The 23,293-nt window shown below is 33.4% G+C and overlaps 1 non-coding gene across 1 annotated transcript; it reads right to left on the bottom strand.

Annotated features, from left to right (window-relative positions):
- Positions 1-6,053: 6,053 nt before the first annotated feature.
- Positions 6,054-6,187, bottom strand: LOC118921557 (U11 spliceosomal RNA). Its single transcript, XR_005028392.2, has one exon. It is a non-coding gene; the product is annotated as a U11 spliceosomal RNA (small nuclear RNA).
- Between the last annotated feature and the right edge of the window lie 17,106 nt (positions 6,188-23,293).

The raw sequence follows: 23,293 nt of genomic DNA, 5'->3' as shown, positions 1-23,293 counted from the left end.
AGTCTTTTATATATCTTCTTGAATCACACTGCTCAATGTAGATGGGGATATCTTGGGATAGCCCTTTACCTCTTCCTGGGGATTCTTTTTTATTTACTCTACTATGTTGAGTCTTCTGATTCGTGTAGGCTGTGTTTTCTCTTTTTTTGGCCTCATCAGTAATTTTGGTCACACATTTCCTACTACAGAGAATTCAGATTTCTATTAGAATTAGCCAGGGAGATTTTTTAAGTACTGAAGCATGGACACCAACAGCCCACTGCTAAGAGATTTTGATCAGTCATAGAACAAAAAATCATTTTTTAAGTTCCCATATTTTAAAATATGAACTCACAATTGTCAATCATTGGTCTAATAATTTCTTGAGAAAGTGTATAGAATATAATCTTTTGGGGATTTTGCATATTTGGAAATGTTTATTCTACAAGTACGCTTGATTGTTTGTGTGGTTGGGTAGAAAGTTTTCTTTCAGAATTTTCCACTTTCTTCCTTCCATTCCAGTGTTACCTTTAATAACATCAAAGCATTATGATTCCCTAATCCTTTACATATTATTTATTATTTTTAAATCTCTAGAAGCTCCTGTAATATTATTTTTTCTCTGATATTTCACAGTCAGAAACACTGAGCAGATAGAGAGCTAGATAGATAGATAGAAATAGATTTTCTATTACTTCTACCTTGGATTCAGTGGACTTTTCAACTAGGGAAACATAGCACTTTAGTTTTGATAAATTTTCTATTTTCTTCTGATTTTCTTCTACTTGTTTTCTTATTTTTGAAACTTCTGTTTTGAGGTACTGCCTTGTAATTTTTTCTATTTTCCATCAGGTGTTATTTCTTTTTTACTGTCTTAGAGAAATCCTCAGCCTACATTACAAAACTTCTATTGGAAATGTTCCACTTTCTGTTATCATGTTTTAGTTTTTGATAGATTTTCTTCCTTTTCAGAATATTCCTTATTATAGGATGTTGTCCTACTTTAAAGAATGTCATATTTTCTTGCATCTCTGTTATATTAAAGAAATATTTCTGCAGTTTTGTTTCCCTAAATAGTCTTGGTTTCTTCTAATTTGCTTTTGTTCCCATTTGTTTGAGCTTTAATTTTTCTTGTCACAAGCAATTTCTCAAAAATACAGTAATATTTTGGTATCTGTCCATGATTAAGAGTGGAGGACTAAAATATGTATTTAGAAACTCAAAGTGCAGGAGTCGGACATTTAACTTCTGAGTTTACTGGAGAATGATTTCAATGGATTGCTTTTGGGGTATACCAAATAAGAATAAGATAAGAAGCCAGTATCTAATTGTTTGCTCTTGAGTTTCTCAGAAAGAGTCTCCTAGCCTCCTTCTCAAATTCTTCTAGACTGTAAATGGAAGAGTGTTGAGATTTCTGTATTCAGTGGCATTAATTCACTTTATCTTAGTTTTTAGTAAATCACTCATGTACTCCACTCTCTTGACGTTCACCATTCTAACAGTCCCTTTTACCCTCTCTAGAGAATGACTATGTATCTTTCTAGGTGGAAGAAAGACACCTGCTATGTGGTTTAAATTTAGAGAGAGAATCTAGGGACATAACTGCTTTTCATATTTTTGTTCAGTCTTCTTTATTTTACCTTTGTACTTTCACTTTCCACTGAAGTAGAACATGGTACTCTCAGTTCTTGGGAATTTTTAAGAATTTTGTCATTTGAATGTTTTGTTCTCAGCTTTCTTGGGTTTGTAAGTCAGATACAGACTCTCACACACTTCCATGCATGTATTTCTTTTCTTTTTTTTTAGTTTTCTGTAGTTAACATGGATTTAGTGGGTATATTGGAGAATACAGTTAGATGCATAATTTAATCTGGTATTTTCCCTGTGGGTTAGAATACAACATTTTAATGTGCAAATATGTCATACTGTGTTTAACCAGTCCCCATAATATTGGACCTTTTATTATTATTATTATTATTGATTGTGCAACAATTTCTACATACATTTTTTTCTCATTTCCCTAAGATTAATGACTTAAAGAAAATTACTGTATTAAATATGTTGATTATTTGCAAGATTTTTTAAACCCAGAGGATGGCTTTCCAAATAATTTAACAACTTAACATTTTTCCCTACAAATGTAAGTATAGAATCCATTAGTCCTGTTCAGTTATTTGTTCACATGGTAAGATTGTGTTCTCTGCCTCTCTGTTAAGTTTCACACAAATGTGTTACTTACTTTGACCTAGTGAAATATTTGTTTATATTCCAAACAGTAATTCCAGGCTGTATCTTTGAGACACAGTGTGAAATTCATCATATTCTCTTCACTTTGCCTAGGTTGTTGTGAAAGTAAGTGTCAAAATAGAAGTCTACTGGTCTGTGCATTACTGGACTATGTTTAGCAAAGAGCTGGGTTATTTGTATTGTGAATAAGAACTAATTATTTATTAATTTGTTGACATTGTTTTCTACAGTAGTGAATCATAAGCTCTCCTGACTGATCCAGTATGAACATGTATCTTCCAAAAATTTTGCCAGAGCAACCTTTAAGCAAAAACACTATTATCAGATAAAGGTCATGTTTGATTTTAGGTTCCAATATAGCCTTTAAGGTGTTCGCATACACTATTTTTCATCAAAAGATAACTTATTTTGGATGTAAATATTGCCTGCAAATGTATGCTTTGTCTACAAAATATAGCAATACTCAGATTTTTTAGAAAATGTTCCATTTAAAAGTATTGTAGTTTGTAAGATTCTCTTAAAAACAGTGTGAATGTAAGGTTGATGACAAAAGACTGTTTTTTGCTGACAGTCATCACTTCTTCCTTCAAAACAAAATGTCTTAGAAAAATTCAACAATGTTCAGATATAAAACTATTTTTTTAGTTTCATATTTTCATTACAAAGAGGGTGGCCATTATGATGTAAGCAAGAGACACCGTGTTAGGCTGACACAGATGGAAGGTAACCCCTTTAATATTTGCCACTTTCTCCTTTAAACCCCTGGGACAGTTGGTGTGGTAGCTAGAATTGCCACAGTCATTCTGTTATCATAAAGAATACATAGGATTACAGAAACACAGTAAGGAGTGTGATACAAGAGAGATAAGGATTGCTTCAGGATCTCATGTAGGAATATTTCTTGTACTAATCCTGGACATCTCACATTTGGTATTCATTTGAGAAAGATAAAAATAAGTTTTATTTTTTTAAGTCACTAACTTTTTGCCTCTTTATTATATGTAGCCAAGTCTAACCAAGTTTCTATACAAATTTATTCATAATATGAAGCATGCTTTTGAATAATCTTTCTTTAAAATTTTTATTTTGGTATCATTAATCTACACTTACGTGAGGAACATTATGTTTACTAGACTCCCCCATCACCAAGTTCCCCCCAACATACGCCATTGCAGTCATTGTCCATCAGCATAGTAAGATGTTGTAGAATCACTACTTGTCTTCTCTGTGTTGAACAACCCTCCCAGTGCCCCCACCCATACATTATACATGCTAATCATAATGCCCCATTTCCTTCCCCCCATCTCATCCCTCCCTTCCCACCCATCCTCCCCAGTCCCTTTCCCTTTGGTAACTGTTAGTCCATTCTTAGATTCTGTGAGTCTGCTGCTGTTTTTCTCCTTCAGTTTTTTTCTTTATTCTTATACTCCACAGATGAGTGAAATCATTTGATACTTGTCTTTCTCCACCTGGCTTATTTCACTAAGCATAATACCCTCTAGCTCCATCCATGTTGTTGCAAATGGTAGGATTGTTTTTCTTCTTATAGCTGAAAAATATTCCATTGTGTATATGTATTTCATCTTCTTTATCCATTCATCTACTGATGGACACCTAAGTGGCTTCCATTTCTTGGCTGTTGTGAATATTGCTGTGATAAACATAGGGGTGCATATGTCTTTTTCAAACTGGGTTGCTGCATTCTTAGGGTAAATTCCTAGAAGTGGAGTTCCTGGGTCAAATGATAGTTCTATTTTGAGTTTTTTGAGGAACCTCCATACTGCTTTCCACAATGATTGAACTAATTTACATTCCCACCAGCAGTGTATGAGGGTTCCCCTTTCTCCACAACCTCACCAACATTTGTTGTTATTTGTCTTTTGGATGGTGGTGATCCTTACTGGTGTGAGGTGATATCTCATTGTGGTTTTAATTTGCATTTCTATGATGATTAATGATGTGGAGCATCTTTTCATGTGTCTTTTGGCCATCTGAATTTCTTCTTTGGAGAACTGTCTGTTTAGCTCCTCTGACCATTTTTTAATTGCTTTTTGTTTGTTGAGGTGTGTGAACTCTTTATATATTTTGGATTGAATAATATTTTAAATAAAATTTCTGTAGTCTATGTTTGTGCTTTTAAAAGTTTTTTATATCAGGAGTTACATTTATGCTTTTGTTATTCTTTTATATCATAAGTACTCACTTGTGTGTGTATGTGTATGTATATATATTCATATATTTTACATTCTGTCAGTCTCTAGAGATATCAAATTTGAATATTTTCATATTCATTCTACTTTTTTCATGAACTCTTTTATTAGGTTTAATTTCTTCCACATGTTGAGTTTCTTAAGTCATTTTTCTCACATTTTCTGTCCCCTAATACATAGTGATTCTTAACTGTATGGTCAGCTTTTAAGCTAAATCTGCCTACTCTTCTGCTCTGTTTGCTATTCTAACCAGATATTAAAGAGGCATGAGTTTTGATAAGAGGTGCTGTTTTCATTTCCTTTTGCTGCTGTAAGAAATTACCATAAATGTATCAGCTGCAAATAGCACAAATTTATTATCTCACAATCTGTTGGTCCAAAAGTCAGTTAGCTTAGGAAGTTTCTCTGCCCCAGTTCTCACAAATCAATGTGTAAGCAGATCTGTGTTCCTTTCTGAAAGCTCTAGGGAAGAACTATTTCCAAGCTTCTTCAGGTTATAGGGAGAATTCAGTACCAATAAATTGCAGGATTAGGTTGCTGAATTTTTTGTGGCTGTAAATCAAGAGTCATTCTTAGCTTCTAGATGCCACCTGTATGCTTTGATAGAGAACCCTTTCTCTATCACCATTGCTAGCAATGGTGCACCAAGCCCTTCTCACTCATACACTGAATCTCTTTGAACTTGACTTCTTCTTTTTCTTTCCTGTCTTTTTTTGTTTTTGTATCTCTCTGACTGGCTCTTCTGCCTTTCTCTTTCCTTAGGTCCATGTGATTACATTGGGCTTGCCTCAATAATACATGATAATTTTCCTAGTTTAAGATCAGGTGATTAGTAATCTTCACTCTGTCTACAAAATCTGTTCACAGCATATTACATGAAAGTTTGAATAACCAGGGCACAGGAATCATGGGGATCATCTTTATAATTCTTCCTATAACAGGTACTGTCCACTCATCATTTGGAGGTACCTCAACAGCTGCTCTTCTGGATGTAATGCTTCCCTTTGCCCTCTGTCCAGACATCTGGAGTGCTGCTGAGTCTCAGACAGAAGCACTCCCTTTTCTTGGTACAGTCTTGGAGGCAGATCTCTCCAAGTGCTCTCGGACTTGAGGTAGATGAATGTATACACCTTTTAGCAGCTCCTGCTCCACACTTCAATTCATCACACTAAATTGCCTCTGGATCAGTGCCTGTGCTACACTCCAGCACTTTATGCATGTTACAGGTCAGTGCTGCTTCTCTTAAAGTGTAGTTTCCATTTCAAATATGAGACAACCTGATTTATTTACTGAACAGACTGCTTATGATTTTTTCATTGTATACTTATATATACTTTTATGTTTTTTTGTAAGTTCTGAAATTTGGTATAAAGTTGGATATAGCAGAAGGTATTTCATATATCACTCTAGAAATTGAAGTTCAATCTATAAAAAGCTAGTAAAAAATTGTAATATTACAGATTTTGGAAATCTCTTTCCTTATATATTACAACTATGTATGTACATACGCACGTACAAGAAACACTTTCTGGTTCTATTGTACCTTCAGATAAGAAAAATAAACATTTATTTCATGAAATGTGTCATGACTGACACCTTATGTTTTTTTTTTTTTTTTGGGGCGCCAGGACCAACGATCACTAGCTGCCCAACTACCAAAAAATTATGCTTCCGAAATCTCTTGATGTCGATTCCGCACGAAGAGCATACGAGCTGCCCTACGTGTGCCACTCACGACAGAAGCCCTTTTTGACACCTTATGTTTTAAGTTACTTTTTATTTGTTTTGTATAAAGTAGTTATTAGTTCTAATTGGCCATTTTATAAAATCCATTATATAGCCACACATTTGTGTGTTGTGTGTGTGTGTATGATATAAAAATATATCTTATTTTTTAGAAAAAATATAAATTGAAGTTGCAATGTTTTGTTCCTATAGTTTAGCAGCTTTTTATAAGTGTATGTGTATCTGAGTCTAAACTGGCTTAGGGAAATATGGACATGAAGTAGAGTCACCGCTATTCATTCTGTGCTTTCAGACCAGCCTAGGTCAGTGAAGACATCTGGTGTTTAAACGTTTGGCAGCTGCTCAATAGGCTATGACATATGAAATAGTTTGGTGGTCTGACTTCACTTTTCATTGAATCATTGTCAGGTAGTGATTAGCAGCCTATGAAGAACTTGGCGAACAGTAAGGGATGCTCCATGTTGGAATTCTTTTCTGTCTGTGCACACTCTGTTTTTAATATCAGCAGTAAAGTGTATTGGCAAGAAATTCAGTCTATGTCACCCTTTCCTACTGTTCAATAAATAAAAGACCTTAACTGCCAGTGCAGATTATATATTTCAAGAGGTTCAAGTATTTGAAGTATAAAAAAATAATTATATGGTGCTAAGAATGTATAAAATCACAGGAAACATTTTAGAAATGATTAATAATGTCATTCCTCTATTTTCATAAAAGAGAAAAAATATTTTCCTAGCTGAAACACCTATAATAATTAGGCATTTAGTAAATATTTATTGTTTGTTGACTGACTGTTAACCTTTACTGGATTCAGATGATGATTTTCTATTTTAATAAAAAGTGATTATGCCAGTTGTGTATGCAGTCAAAAATTTAGACATGAAATGGAGCACTTAAAATGCTTCTCCCTACCTTTATGGAGATATAATTGACATATAACATTGTGTAAGTTTAAAGTATACAGTGTGCTTATTTGATATGTTTATATACAGCAAAATAATTACTACAAATTAATACCTCCATCATCTCACATAATTATCATTAGGTATGTGTGTGTCTGTGTGTGATGAGAGCACTTACAAACTTCATAGCAGCCTTCAAGTATATAATACAGTATTGTTAACTATAGCCACCATACTGCATATTAGATCTGCACAACTTTTTCATCTGATACCTAGAAGTTTGTACCTTCTGACCAACATGTCCCCATTTCACCCACCCCCAAGCCCCTGGCAACCACCACTCTACTCTCTGTTTTTATGAGTTTGGCTTTTAAAAAATTCCACATGTAAGTGAGATCACACAATACCTGTCTTTCTCTGTCTAACTTATTTCACTTAGCATAATGCCCTCAAAGGCCCATCCATGTTTTTGCAAATGACATTACTTCCTACCTTCTTATGGATAAATAATGTTCTATGTATACACACACCACACATTCTTTATTCATTCCTCTAATGATAGATGTTTAGGTTGTTTCCATTTCTTGGCTATTGTGAATAATGCTGTAGTCAACACAGGGGTGCAGAGTAAGGTGATTGCAAATGTCCAAGCAGAAAGGGTACTAGATACATCTGGAAATCTTGGTTCAAAGCATATCTTTGTAAAATGGTGCTTGATCTTGAACAAGCTAACTCTCTTGTTTTTGAGTTTGAGTTTTTATTTTCTTCAAAGAAATTTGGAATTCAAACAAGCTTTACTATAATAAACACTTCTGTGAAATAATATTGCATAGTATCTGATACATAAATGCCTTTATTCAGCAAATAATTAATGTTATACTACTATTGCAATCAGTTAATCTGTCCTGTGCTATTGATTGAAAATGGGGTAGTGTGTATTTTCCCTCAGAAGCCTGAGCAAAGATTGTTTGTTCCTGTAGTGAAAAATGTTCTTTGCCACATAGTTTGCAAGACTCTCTTATGATGCAGATGCAGAATACTAAGCTTTCTATCTATATTTTGAAATACAGATTTAATCTTCTCTTATTTGGCCTATGTGTTTTATGGTCAGGTCATCTCTCACCTACAATATGCTGTTATTCCTAAAAAAACTGTGGGAATTTAATACACAAATTCACTATGGTTTTAATATTGTAATATATCTTTCATAAATCTGATTAAATGAATTCAAATTTATATTATTTTGTTTAATTATATTTAAGATAACATTCACAAAATGATATAAAAATTCCTTGTGAAGAAAAATACAGGTAAAGCAACATTAAGTCAAACAGAAGCATACATAAGAAAGGGGTAAAGCTGATTTCTTTTATTTCCCTAGTAAAAGTATATAACAAAATAAAAATAATGAAAACAGAACAGAATTGAAAAAAAAAATCAGATATGAAAGTTTAGAATTATAATTAACTATTAAATATGGATTTTTAAACAGATTTATATTATTAATTATGGAAGCATACTCTAAGTCTCAATGTGACTTGGGATAATAGATAATTATAGCATAAACGCTTAAAAATTGTGCCCAACATATGAAGAACAAATGCTGCAATTCCTTTTCAGCAAGTCAGTTTATGTTTAACACAACAATCTGTAAAAATACACTAAATGATGAAGATTTCGATGGTTCTTCTGAAATTTCTTATTTAAAAATGAAATGCTAATATCCAATACCATCAAAGTAACACTTGTTTCCTTGCCGTGGTAAAATAGCTTAAATAAAAGATACAAAACAATGTAGAATTGAGATAAAGTACACTCTACTGTCAGAAATACTGTCAGAGGATGCTTGGAAAACATTGCTGAACATCTGTAAACAAACATGTCATAACATATCTCAAAGTGGGGGAAGACTGCTGTAAAATTGGATGAAAGTATAAAAGTTTCTACTGTGTCTTATATTGTTGTTTTCACAATGTTGTTTCAAAAAGGAAATGTATAAAAAAGTACTATTTACTGATCCAGTGAAGATAGAAAGATATATGAGCCAGATATAATCTAAGTTAATATCTTTTTTAAAACATATTTTATTTTGAAACATGTTATAAAATCCATTATATATATATATATATATATATATATATATATAATCCAAAATATATATGTATATAATTTTAACCATTAATGAAATATTTGGCCAACCTTTAAAAAATCTGGGAAAAAGTCAGTAGTTAACAGTTAAAATAAATTAATGATTTTTTAGACAATAAGTGATTTACTGCCTTCTATGTACACCTTTCAATGAACTGGAAGCCTGGAGATAAAGCAGGGAACAAAGTAGATAGAAATTCCTACCTTCATGGAAGGGAAAGAGAGAAAATACGCCAAAAAAATTAATAAAGCATGGAGTATGCCAGAAATGAATGAGTGCCATGGAGAAAATCTAAACAGGAACAAGGAATAGGGGGCATTAGCAGGGGTGAGTGAGGATAGAACATACTATCTTTTAGATAGTGATTTTTAAATCTATTTTGAGAATGTGACACTTGAACAAAATCCAAAAGGAAGTGAAGGGACTAATCCTGCATACCTGGCTGCTCTCCAGGTAAGGGAAACAAGCAAGCTTAAAGGCTATGGCTGACCTGTTCGACTCAAGCAAAGTGGCCTGTGCAGCTTCAGAAAAACTGCTGAGGAGAGACATTCCACAGGAGTGAGTCCGAGGCTCCAGCATCTTTAGGGCCTTCAGACCCTTCTACAAATTTTGATTTTACTCTGAGTGACACAGTCATTTGAAAGGTTTTTCTCCTGGGCAGAAGAGAAACATCATCAGACTCACTTTTTAGAAGGATCTCTAGTTTTGGTGTCAAGAATAGACATCAGGTGGGAAAGACGGGAAGTGGAGAGACTGTTAGGAGAAATCCGCATGAGAGATAAAGCTAGTCTGGCCCACAGCAGTAGTGACAGAAATGATATGATTCTAAATTACGAATATGTTTTAGACAGAATTTCTTTTCCAATGAGAAAATATGAGACAATGTGAGATTTACGTGAAAATAAAAGGAGTTAAGAATGAACCTGTGCATTTTGGAGGAATAATCTAGGCAAGCTACCGCAGCAAGGAGGTTCCCAGATTGTATGATAACCATGATGTGGTTAATTTTATAGAAGGAACATTTTCAGTGTGGAGTCTATTTTCTACTCTTTTATGAAATGTAGAGTCTATGAATATATTTTTAACATAAAGTTCACTGGTTATTTTATGGAAGAATATTAAGAGAAAGGATCCAATGTAATTATATGATATATGTTATTTTGCATGTATTGCATGTTTCTTTTGCACAAAGACAACATCCAACTCAGTTCTGAAAACATGTCAGTGATTTGTATACTACCTACAGTGGCTTTGGGGGAAAAAAGTCATACATTTAATCAGTCCCTTCCAGTGAAATGATGCTTCTGCATTTCATGAAAGAACAGCTACTTCTGTCAAGTTATTCCTTCTAATGGGAGTACATTTTGACAATTACTGCTTGGAATATTTCTATTGTAATCTAATTTTACTGTTGGAACCCATGTTACTATAGGTTCTAGGTAGTTTCCCTGTAAGCATTTCCTTATGAGCATTTTTGCCTCAACTATTTTCACATAATTAACCAACTGTAAGGAAATTTTGCCACAAAGGATAAAAGAATAACTGACAGTCTGGTTAGATAGTTTATTGGTTTCATCAATGGGTTGCTAGCTTGGTTTCATTTCTCCATTGACACAATTCTCCTATTTTTATGTTATATAAATCTATGCCCTCCTATGGTTCTGAACATTAGTGCAGAGTTTTGAACCTACATTCTCACTAGAACTTTGCAATGTCTATCAATAGATGTGACAATACACCAAGAATCAATAACAGTGTAAAAGGCTTTCCGCAAGGTAACACAAAGCTCAGTTACCAATAAACATCCTAGTATTTGGGCAATGATACCTCTTTCAATGAATGAAGAAATTTCATTGAAAATAAAGTCTGATGCTGAAGAATGAGACAGATCAACAAGCAAGAAAAAAATGTATAATACTTTGAAAGACTGAAAGCAAATACTTAGCTCCAATCTACAAACTAAAATCAGCTATTTGTGCAATTTATTGCCAGGAGTCTATACACATTTTAAATGTATTCAAATATTTTTTATTTTACAATATGTTTTTTAAATTTCATTATCATTTTCATGTTTCATTACTCATTCATTTAAGAAATGTCCCTCTTTATATTTTTGTGATTTTACCTTTTATGACAAAACTACCTTACAAACTAACTGATTTGTTATATATGCAGCAAAAATGCCAGACAGTTATTGTATTATTAATTAAAACTCTTCCCACATTAAAAAAATAGAAAACAATTTCCTAACACACACACATATGTATATAAATATGCATATACATGTATATATGGAGTATATTCTCATTGTAAAAGCAAAAATGATTAATATCAGAGAATATAAAAATGTTTTCATGTTAAGCCAGGCAGAGAAAGACAAGTGCCAAATGATTTCCCTCATTTGTGGAGTATAACAATGAAGCAAAACTGAAGGAACAAAATAGCAGAAGACTCAGAGACTCCAAGAAGGAACTAGTGGTTACCAAAGGGGAGGGTTGTGGGAGGGAGAAGGGGATTGAGGGATACTATGTTTAGTACACATGGTGTGGGGGATCATGGGGAGAAAAGTGTAGCCCAGAGAAGGCATATAGTGGATCTGTGGCATCTTGCTGCGCTGATGGACAGTGACTGCAGTGGGGTATGGGTGGAGACTTGATAATATGGGTAAATGTAGTAACCACATTGTTTTTTCATGTGAAACCTTCATAAGAGTGTATACCAATCATACCTTAATAAAAAATTAAAGAAAAAATGTTTTCATGTTTCATTACTCATTCTGTTATGGAATATCCCTCTTTATATTTTTTGTGACATAAAAATTGCTGAATTAGAAGAAAAATTTTACCTAACTGATACAATTGAAAAGTAAGAATCATGCTTTATTTTTTTAACAGAAACAAGGATGCACTTTTTTAATTTGGAGATATATATGTTGGTGAAGTACCTTCTTAAGCTGATTGTCACTCTAATAAAATAACAAAATATAGTGCTCCACTACCACTTTACATAAAGATAATATAAATATTTGGTATACCCTGTAGCCTCTGAACTTCAGAGTGGCACTTCAGCCATGATCCGTCTTTGGTCCTGTGTCCAACTTCGAGTTCAGGGAATCTGGTTGTCTGAATAGTGCTTCCAGAACATTGTTGTGTTTGCCTTAACGTTAAGCTCAAATAAGCTGTGGTCAGAATACCTAAAAGAACAAAGAACTGAAATTTTCTTATGCTTTTTGGCTTTGCTTTCTAGTAAATGTTGTGATGTGTCACAAAAAAAAATACAGAACATCTATAATCAGACATTCAAAATATGGATTCCCACACAGTGTTAAATGAAGATTTACAAAAACAACAAATTATATCATAACTTATTTATTATTGTTTTGATAAAAAATCCAAAATTTAAATAATTTCATATTTTTTCATTCTTTTGTCACTTTTTGTTTTTATCATACAATGTATTATTACAGTAGTACATGCATATAATTTTATCATAAATATTCATATTAAAAATATACAGAGGGTTTTTAATGATGTATGCATAACCAAACATTTGAGAGGACAATGCACACAGGTAAACAGATTATTTGCTTAGAGAAAACACTAGCACAGGTAATTTTATTATGAGACTTTGTCTTCGTGTATGTGTATTTTTGAGTATGCATGAGATGTTCAATAGATGTTTTCTAAAATTATTTGTTTAGATGTTCAGATGAAACAAACAAAACTATATGTAATGAAATTTAATTCAATTAGTCCAATTTCATGTGTTCGATTAATATTCTACTTTATGATTGACATTGGCTTAAATATTATTCCTTTTCTTCATCAACAAATGTCTTAATAAAGTTAGTAAAAACTAATGTAATCTCTGTCTTTGTTATGTGATTGTCAAGATTTCCAAGTCTGTATTACTGTTAAATTTTAAGGACTTTTTACTTTTGCTCACATTCTTTAATGCTCATTTACATAACTGATGTGAGCATTCTTCATGGAGTTGCTTATGTCAGGCTTGCCTACTTTTGCACTGCCTGCCTCTGTAAACATACCTCACCCTGAAAGGCGTGCAGGTGATTGCCCAAACCAGGTAACTCCATATGTCAGGCCTGCCAGTGAATGTCTCATATGGACTGTTCCTTTTATCTTCGACCCCCGAATGGATGCACTGGACTGTATGAGGGTCTGGACACACAGCTCCTGTGGCAAGCTCATCCCAGAGGTCCCTGACACCGGACCACAGACGTGTTCTCCAAGGCTGGCTCCTACTCATCTGCCTGCGCTCCTGCTCCATCACGGACGCACCACTCCACTGGAACTGTCACCGCTGCATTGTTTTCCCTTGCGACAGACAAAAGGCTGATTAGGACAGCCCGGACCCAAACCATCGTCGTATTGATTTGTGATATGTGTGATTTTTAGATATGCTTAATACACCCATTGAGTGCTATGTGAAAGGAAATTGCAAAATAAACCGTGTGTTTCGTGTAACCATAGGGTGTTAAGTTCATTACTCAATCGCCCTGCGGATCCATACTTCCTGACCCGCTCACTTCAATAACATATTGTTAAGTATGGACCAGGCCCTGACAATAGTATTAATAATAATAATAATAGCAATGGGAAAGCAGACACTGTATGCCTCTATGTGCTGATCCCTGTTTCAGTAGTTTTTAATGTATTAACTTGTTTATTTCTACAGCTCTAAGGGAAGTGTAATAGATTAAGAGACTGAATCACAAATTACTTGCATAATGTCACACTGCACTAAGGAGAAAGAGCTGGTATTTGAACTCAGATACACATGTTAAGGGTAGATTTCTGTGTATATTTTGTTTTGCAAAAATCTATATGATTCCTCTGCATCTTATGCTCCCCATAGTCTGGTAAATGTTTCTTTTGAGTGTATCTTGGTTAAGTTTTCATACTTTTCTTTAATTTTGTTGCTTGAATACTTTAAATTCCCAAGAACTATTCAATTTCCACTTAAAATTTTGATGAAGTATAACTATAGCTTGGAGGTACTCCTTTTTTCCCCCCATATTGTTTCCAAGTTTAACAATTCTGGAAGTACTAATGTTGGCTTTGAGCTGTGCTTCTATGGTGTTAATGACTAGTATAATTGCATTTTAAAGAAACATCACTGCTACTTGGAATAATTGCAAAGAGTACCTTAGAGATAGATTTTGTAGAATGAGAAGGGTGGTGAATGGCTATTATGCACAAACTCATTTCCCAAAGCTTCAAACTTTGATCTAATATTAGACCCTGAAGCTAATTGTCCCAATGGATATTTTTAGAAGAGGTTAAGGATTCCTTCAGTTACTTTTATCAGAAAGTAGGTAATATGCCTTTAGAAATTGAGCTACATGCAGTTATTCAATTAAAATAATGGCATTCTGTATTTTGTCTGTGTCAACTATATTCAACAAAAATGTGCTACTTACAAATTATTAAATTATATTCTTTAAAGAATCAGAGGTCATCCAAACCAAAAGTAATTTAACCATTGACAGCAGAAATGTAGTTATTTACTTCACAGTTCCAAAAAAAGGCATTAATAATAACATCAACTTACATTGAAGTGCAGATTTCTACTAAGAAACAAAAATGTCTTTGTATTTCCAAGAGTACCCCTCCTTTTTTTTTTTAGGGTTATATAAATCTGGCAGCAGAGGGGGTGTGCCCAGATTCATTAATAATATATTGGTTGTGTTATAATACACTTTGTCTGTGGAGGTCCAAGTGTACCTTGCAAAAAAAAATAATGTCCTAGGAATTGTCTAGATGTTAACCAGACACTATTATTTTAACACAATATGATTAGTTCCCAAATGTAATTTTTTCCTAAATTCTAATAGGTATGTCTAACCCCATTATAGTACTGTTTTCACAGACTGTTGAAGTAGAACATAGTGAGATATTTTTTCATAAGCAAGGAAATAGCAGTAATCTGCGTTAGACATCAAAATACTGTTAAATAGGTTAATAGATCCAAGTATATTTGTTCCATTAAATTATTAATGAATTCAAAGTTGCAGGGCCGTATTTTATAAACATATTCTGTACTTCATTTCTGTAATATTTAAAATATTATGAAAATAACATATATACACATTTATTTGTTTTATTAATTTATTTATTAAATATACAAATAAATAGATTTATTGACCAAATCATTTATTTATTAAATATCCAGGTAGATGTACAAATCATGTCTACTACAAGGGGAAAGAATCACTCTAGATCGAATTGTTTCTTCAAAACAAAATGCATAGCCATCCAAGCATTATGATTCATAATATCTGAATAATTTCCTATCCCCTGTTTACTATTAAATAATATTCTGGACTAAAGATTATTTCTATATATTTATACACCTCTGTAAGTATACATATACAGTAAAATGTTAGAAAGTAAGTTGCTGACATTAAAAGTTATGTACATATCACTATTTTCCTATATAACCATATCATCCCCCAAATTTTTTACTATTTCATAACCATATAGGTAAAAATATTACATTTATTGATAACTTAATCTTTTTCTATAATGAATATACAGGATATTTTCATATTATCTAAGATACTTATATTTCTGACTGTTCACACTCTTCACCAATTTTTTTCTATTTGGTTTCTGGCATTCTTTTAGTTTTTAGAACACGTATTAATTAAGAACAGTACCCTTGTTTGTGACATAATCTTTTAAAATGTATAATTTATTTTTTAATTTTGTGCAAAGTATAGCAAAATCTTGTTGCATGTTGGTTTTACTTTATGTCTTATAATTTTCTGGCTACCCTGGTAATGTTTTCCTCCCTCCCTTTCTTTAAATTAAAATCTCACACATTCTTATAATGAATTTAATATTTTGTCCTAATATTTAAATTTAGTAGATTTAAATCTTCCAGTGAAATGGCTAATCTTTTGTATGTAAAAATTATATTGAATGTTTTATCTTTATTAATTCACTATAAATGTTAGCATAAATTTCTGTGTTCCATCATGTTACATTGATCTGTTATGTCCAAATGATTTTAATTATTCTAAATCTAAATATATTTCTGTGCCTTGTAATATGACTAATTCATCCTTCATCTTTTCAGAAATTCCTGTCTATTCTTGAATGCTAAATTTCCATATGAATACTCATTCTTTATAACTACCGTTCTCCATAAATGTATTCTGCAAAATTAGCAATTAAAATTCTACAATCACATCTTTTCTGATTGATATAACCCTCCATTTAACATTATATATTCAGCATTATATATTTAGTGAAAGAAAAAAAAGATACAAACTTACAATATTTGATCTTTTCCCTAAAGAAGATGTATTTTTTTCATTTCCTCCATTTTACGTTCATGTCTCTCAGATATAGCACATAGTTGCCCAGATAAGATCACTCCTTAATATATTTTGCTTTTTCTCCATATATTTTTTAAGTTTTTTTTTTTAATTAATTTTTATTTTGGTATCATTAATCTACAATTACATGAGGAACATTATGTTTACTAGACTCCCCCTATCACCAAGCACCCCCACATACCTCATTGCAGTCACTGTCCATCACCGTAGTAAGATGCTATAGAGTCATTACTTGTCTTCTTTGTGTTGTACAGCCCTCCCAGTGACCCTCCCCTACATTATGTCTGCTAATAGTAAGGCCCCCTTTTTTTTTTAACCCTTATCCCTCCCTTCCCACCATCCTACTCAATCCCTTTCCCTTTGGTAACTGTTTATCTATTCTTGGGTTCTGTGGGTCTGCTGCTGTTTTGTTCCTTCAGTTTTTCCTTTGTTCTTATACTCCACAGATGAGTGAAATCATTTGATACTTGTCTTTCTCCACCTGGCTTATTTCACTGAGCATAATACCCTCTAGCTCCATCCATGTTGTTGCAAATGGTAGGATTTGTTTTCTTCTTATGGCTGAATAATACTCCATTGGTATATGTACCACATCTTCTTTAACCATTCATCTATTGATGGACACTTAGGTTGCTTCTATTTCTTGGCTAATGTAAACAGTGCTGTGATAAACATAGGGGTGCATATGTCTTTTTCAAACTGGGCTGATGCATTTTTAGGGTAAATTCCTTTGAGTGGAAATCCTGGATCAAATGGTATTTCTATTTTGAGCTTTTTGAGGAACCTCCATACTGCTTTCCACAATGATTGAACTAATTTACATTCCCACCAGCAGTGTACGAGGGTTCCCCTTTCTCCACAACCTCACCAACATTTGTTGTTGTTTGTCTTTTGGATGGTAGCCATCCTTACTGGTGTGAGGTGATATCTCATTGTGGTTTTAATTTGCATTTCTCTGATGGTTAGTGATGTGGAACATCTTTTCATATGTCTGTTGGCCATCTGAATTTCTTCTTCAGAGAAGTGTCTGTTCAGATCCTGTGCCCATTTTTTAACTGGATTATTTGCTTTTTGTTTGTTGAGGTGCATGAGCTCTTCATATATTTTGGACGTCAATCCTTTATGTAGGATGCCTTTTTGTTCTATTGATGGTGTCCTTTGCTATACAGAAGCTTTTCAGCTTAATATAGTCCCACTTGTTCATTTTTGCTTTTGTTTCCCTTGCCCGGGAGGTTATGTTCATGAAGAAGTTGCTCATGTTTATGTCCAATAGATTTTTTCCTATGTTTTTTTCTAAGAGTTTTATGGTTCATATTTTGTTTTGCAACCAGCCAAAAGGGCCAAAGCCTCCATCCCTGGTCCCAACTAATTAGGGCACATTAGGGTCTCAACCTGAAACTTGAAGCCTGGTGTAATAAACAAAATACTTCTAAGATGCCTGCAGGGGAATGACTTCCGAGTTAACGCCTGGGATGCTGGCTGGTGTCTGGTGGCAGGGGTGGTGTCCTACAGTGATAGGGAAAAATTTACTAGGACAGCAATCTAATCCAGGTAGCTGCCTTCTGCTTCTCTTCTCAGCAAAAACAACAGAACACTCCCTTAACTTCCCGCTCTGCCAGGCACTCACTCCCTAAGCTCACTCCCCCTTGCTTGCTTGCTTGCTGTGCACATAGAAATGTTGAAGATACAGAAAGATAAAGATATTTATATTGCTCCCCTTGCCTTTGTTCGGGACTCATACCTTGGGAGATTACTCCCCTCTGAGCCCACCAGTGTAAAAATAAAACCTCAACATTCCAAGACCTCCAAGTGCCACTTGGTTCTTCAGCCAGCGATCCAGTCCAGGTTTTTGAGGTTTTCTCTGTAACAGCAGGAGTCCTGTCTTCTGCTTGGCCCTCCAAGGTCCCTGTAGTTCCTGCCTCTTATCCAAGCCCTGCAATTCAGTTTTCTGTTGAGACACCTAGCATGCTTCCATTAACCTCGCTTTTTGCTTGCCATCATTAATGGCAGCTCCTCCAAGAAGTAATCTGCTTGTGTCCCAGAGACTCTCCCAGATCTTGGCATGGATATAGAAAAAGGAATGGGAACACTGTCCTCTTTCAGCCAGACCCATCAGAAGAGTACTCTCTCAGGGCTCATCAGCCAATGAGATCTGAGCAGAAGATTTACTCATAAAATATATGAAAAGAGCCATATGGCCAACTGACACACAAACTCTGCAGGATGGGCCCAGGCTTTTGGGGTATCGTGGGGAATCTGAACCAGAAACCACTATATGGAGCTGTGCTTCCCACGAACAAAATACTGTAATCTAATAACCAAGGAGTAGACATAGAATGGCACCTTTCATAATCACTATCTATGATGATTGTGAGGGATTCTCAGCAAAAATAATGTTTTATCAGCATAATGCCATGTTCTGCTGGTTTAAGATATTTTCAACCTGAGAAAGTTAATGGTTTCAGAAAACTCTAAGCTGAATCTGCCACGAGTTCACTTGAGGCTCTTTATGCTCATTGGTAAACAGGCGAAAATCAGAGGAGTGTTTTGGTGAAATGAATGCTCCTGGTCATCAAGTAGATGAATCTGGATTGCGTGCAGGAACTCTCCTATTGTCATTATGTCCAATGACAAATACGAATGCAACACGAGGGCTCCCACAAAAGCATCACCACCATGTACACTTATCCTCAGAAATGAAGGTGTGACTCACCCCAATGGACAAAGAGCCCCTGTCAGCTTATTAGCAGAACTGTAGACTAATTGTACAGGTAGGTAGTAGAAGAGGTGAGTCCCAAACATAACTTATGCCATTTACTAATTGCAGAAAAAGAGATTGTCCTTCATAATAGATTACTATCTATGATGATTGTCAGGGATTCTCAGCGAAAATAATGTTTTTATGAGCATAATGCCACATTCTGCAGGTTTCCCACCTTTCATTCCTGTTTATCTCTTCTCACTGACAATTGTATCTTGAAAGTGGTAGTAGTGGTTAACTTTGCCATTAGATGCTCTGTGCAATATTAAGAGAGGAACGTAACAAAATTAGAAATGGAATAATTATCCTGCAGAAATAATGGTACAGGGGAACATACAGTAATTAAGAGATTTAGGGTTGTATTCCTTTGGGAAAGTGGGGATGCCTTTGTGTTTAACTGTAAAAGGAAAAGTTGCATTATGTAAGCAGAAAAATTTTTAGAAGTGTAACTATGGAAAGAAGGGTGAGTTTCATTAGTAGGAAACTACCAGGATTCTCAGGACATTTCGCTCTTCATCATCCAACATCCACTTTCTTCTTTGGGAGGTGACCAATTGTGTGTAGCTCGGTTGGAGACATTGTTCTCCTTTCATTATGGAAGGTGAATATCTCAAATATTTCTTTCACCTTCATAGAAAATGGAATATCTGCATCTTGTCCAAACATAAACTATTGCCTTATATTTTAAACCTGGTGTTAGCAGTGCAGTTGGAAAAAGACAGTGAAAATTTGTTTTTACAATCGCTACAGTAAAGGTACCCAGTGGCGACAACCACCTTATCCAACAGAGGCAGCTGCAGTGTTTAGTATTGACTCCAATGCTCTTTCCTGACAATTTATACTAAAGATTCTTTGGTCGAATAGAACTGTTTTAGTTTCTGACTTTTTGCCCAGGCAAAAGCTTCCAACATTAAACACAATCAGTAAGACTCTGGCATCTGCCCAGTGAATATCTTTTTTATTTAAGTTAGCATGCATTTATCTCTCTGGAAAGTAAGACCCCTAAGTATATAGTATTTAAGAAAGAGGACTCTGAATTTGAATTATTATCACACGGTACTGTGTATAATCTTTAAATTTCTTTTTTTTTTTTAAACTTCAAGCTTGCTTTAGTAAAGGAAATATTATCCTCCATTAAATGTTCTATGTCCTTATTTTATATGTGGAATCTAATTATCTATTTATTTTGTCTATTTTTTCTATTCATTTTCTAATGAGCCAACATAAAAATTACTTTGTTATTTAAAAATTTTAAGTATGTTTTCTGAAGTGGTTTAGGTATACAATTATATCATCTAAAACAATGATCATTTTGCTTCTTTGTCTTTAATTGGATAGTACTTCTAGAACATTGTTAAATATTATTAATGGACAATCTTATATTGTTTTTAAAATTTATGTTTCATATGATCCAACAATATGTGTGATATGTCCTATGATATATATTGTAATTTACATTGAGACATAGTATTTCTTTCCTATTTTATTAAGAGTTTTTATCAGAAATGTATGCCATATTTTATCAAATGACATTTTGGCACTTGTTGAGGTGATCATATTTCTTTTCCCCAATGACTTCTAACATTGTGAATTATTATAAAGATGGTCTGACAGTGAGCTACTATTGAATTCCTGGAATGAATTTCATTTGATTCCATTAATTATTAGTCTCAAAATAAGTAGATGGAATTCATTTGATTATATTTTATTTCAAAATACTTTATAATCTCATTATATAAGACTGAATAATTATTTTCATTTTATCATGTATTATTTTATGAATTGCTATCAAGTTGGCTCTCCACGTTCATGAAAAATACAGATGACATTAAATGCATGAAGGACTATAGGAATTGTGAATTATTTTGGACATGGAGTATGTGTGTGTCTATGTGTGCATATGTAAGTAAAGGACAAGAAATGACTGAGGAAAGGCATGTGGCAGCTTGTTGCCACTTTCTTGATTCCTTCAAATGTTATAATAATTATTTTCTTTGACATCTTGTTTGAAAAACAAATTATATTTTTCTAGAAAATCACCATTTTAATTTAGAGTTTTGAATCAATTTGAATATAACAATTATTGTCTTGCAATTTTTAAAATGTCACATACATATGCAGTGTTTTCACTTTTCATTCTTATTTTTACAAAGTAGTTTCATATTAATTTTTCTTGATTAATTTATCTAACAGTACCTATTTTCTTGATTTTTTAAAAATACACATATATTTAATTCTTTTCTGTTTTGCTAAAGTCTGTTTTTTTTTTTTCTTTAAGGTTTTTCTGCTTTTGTATTTCTCCACTTGATTTTTACAAATTTTTGGAAAATATGCTTAAAACATTCATTGTATTCCTACTTGCTTTATATTACATGTGCTAAAATTAGTTTTTTCTTAGTCATTTTATTAGTCAGGGTTCTCCAGAGAAGCAGAACCAATATTTTATTAAAAATGATATTATATAAAACTTATACTATAAATAATATAAAACAAGGAATTTGCTCACACAGTTTTGGGGGACTGGCAAGTCCAAATTTGCAGGATGGAGGATGGACCCACAAAGATGGCTGAAAATCTTGCTCTATAATATGGGGAACAACTTAGAAAGAATTCCATATTAATAATAATGTCCTATTACATGCATTTTATATATCTAGATATGTATATAATTTAATATACAACAAAATGTACTATTTTTATAGTTACATTCATAAATTTATATATATTTACTTCTCTATGTTTTAACTTACTATTTTCTGGTATTTACGATTATACTCTCATTATGGGATAGTAAGGAATTTGGCAGATTTGGAATGCTCCTTATATATTCTCCTAATACTCCTTTTGGATCATTATTTAATAAATACAGATTTAACAGTGGTTGAATAATTGATTTGCCAATATTAAGTACTATGTATTTGAAATCATACTAAAGATGATGAGTAAAACTGAAATTTCACTTTCTCACACCTTTTCTGCTCGATGTTTTATAAATTTTAGTCAATTTTGTACTTCCACCTTATTGTGGTTCATTTTATTTAAAATGTATTTTATGAAATGATTCCCAGAAAATAGCAATGTTCACCACTGTAACTTCCTTAGGCATCTTAGTTTTTCTCTTGGTTGCTGGACTTGGGCACCATTTTTTTCTTAAGGGGGAAAAAAAAAAAACGTATGGATTTCAAAAATATTTATCTAATGCTACCATCATTTTCCAAATAGTTTCATTGTGGTTTGGAAGAAAATTTCACTATCATTGAGTTTTCTATGAGTCACTTCCATCCTAATTTCCTACCGTAACACACACACACACACACACACACACATTCCTTCATAAGTCACTTGATTATTTTTTGTGAGGCCCCTATATTCATTCTTGTAGTTCAGAATTATGAACATGTCTTTATGTCAATTATGTTTTTTTTCCCTACACTTTCACAAATACAAATTACCTGTGCTTGGGCCTTTTCTGTCTTTAATATATCTATTTTATTTTATAACTATAACCTTTGTGTACTTCTCTATTTCATTTTACTTCATTTAAGCTTATTCTTTATGTGCCTGCTCCTTTTTTTTTAAGTATAGTTGATATACAATATTATATTGGTCTCAAGTATATAACAGAGTCGTTCAACAGTTACCCATGTTATTTAACCCTCCCCCCAACTAGTGTAGTTACCATCTGTCAACATAGTAAGATGTTACAGAATCATTGATTGTATTCTCCATGCTATATTACCATCCCCATGACCAACATATTATGACTGAGAATTTTTGTGCCCCTCACCTCCTCATCCACCCACCTCAACCCCTCCCCCATAGTAACCACCAGTTGCTTCTCAGTGTCTATAAGTCTACTGCTATTTTGTTTTTATTTTGTTTTATTTTTAGATTCCACAAGTAACTGAAATCACATGGTATGTGTCTTTCTCTGCC

This window comes from Manis pentadactyla, chromosome 5 (assembly GCF_030020395.1).
Source record: "Manis pentadactyla isolate mManPen7 chromosome 5, mManPen7.hap1, whole genome shotgun sequence".
In the NCBI taxonomy this organism is placed as follows: domain Eukaryota; kingdom Metazoa; phylum Chordata; class Mammalia; order Pholidota; family Manidae; genus Manis; species Manis pentadactyla.
Note: the sequence above shows the minus strand (reverse complement) of the source record. Positions and strands in the feature narration are given on the sequence as shown.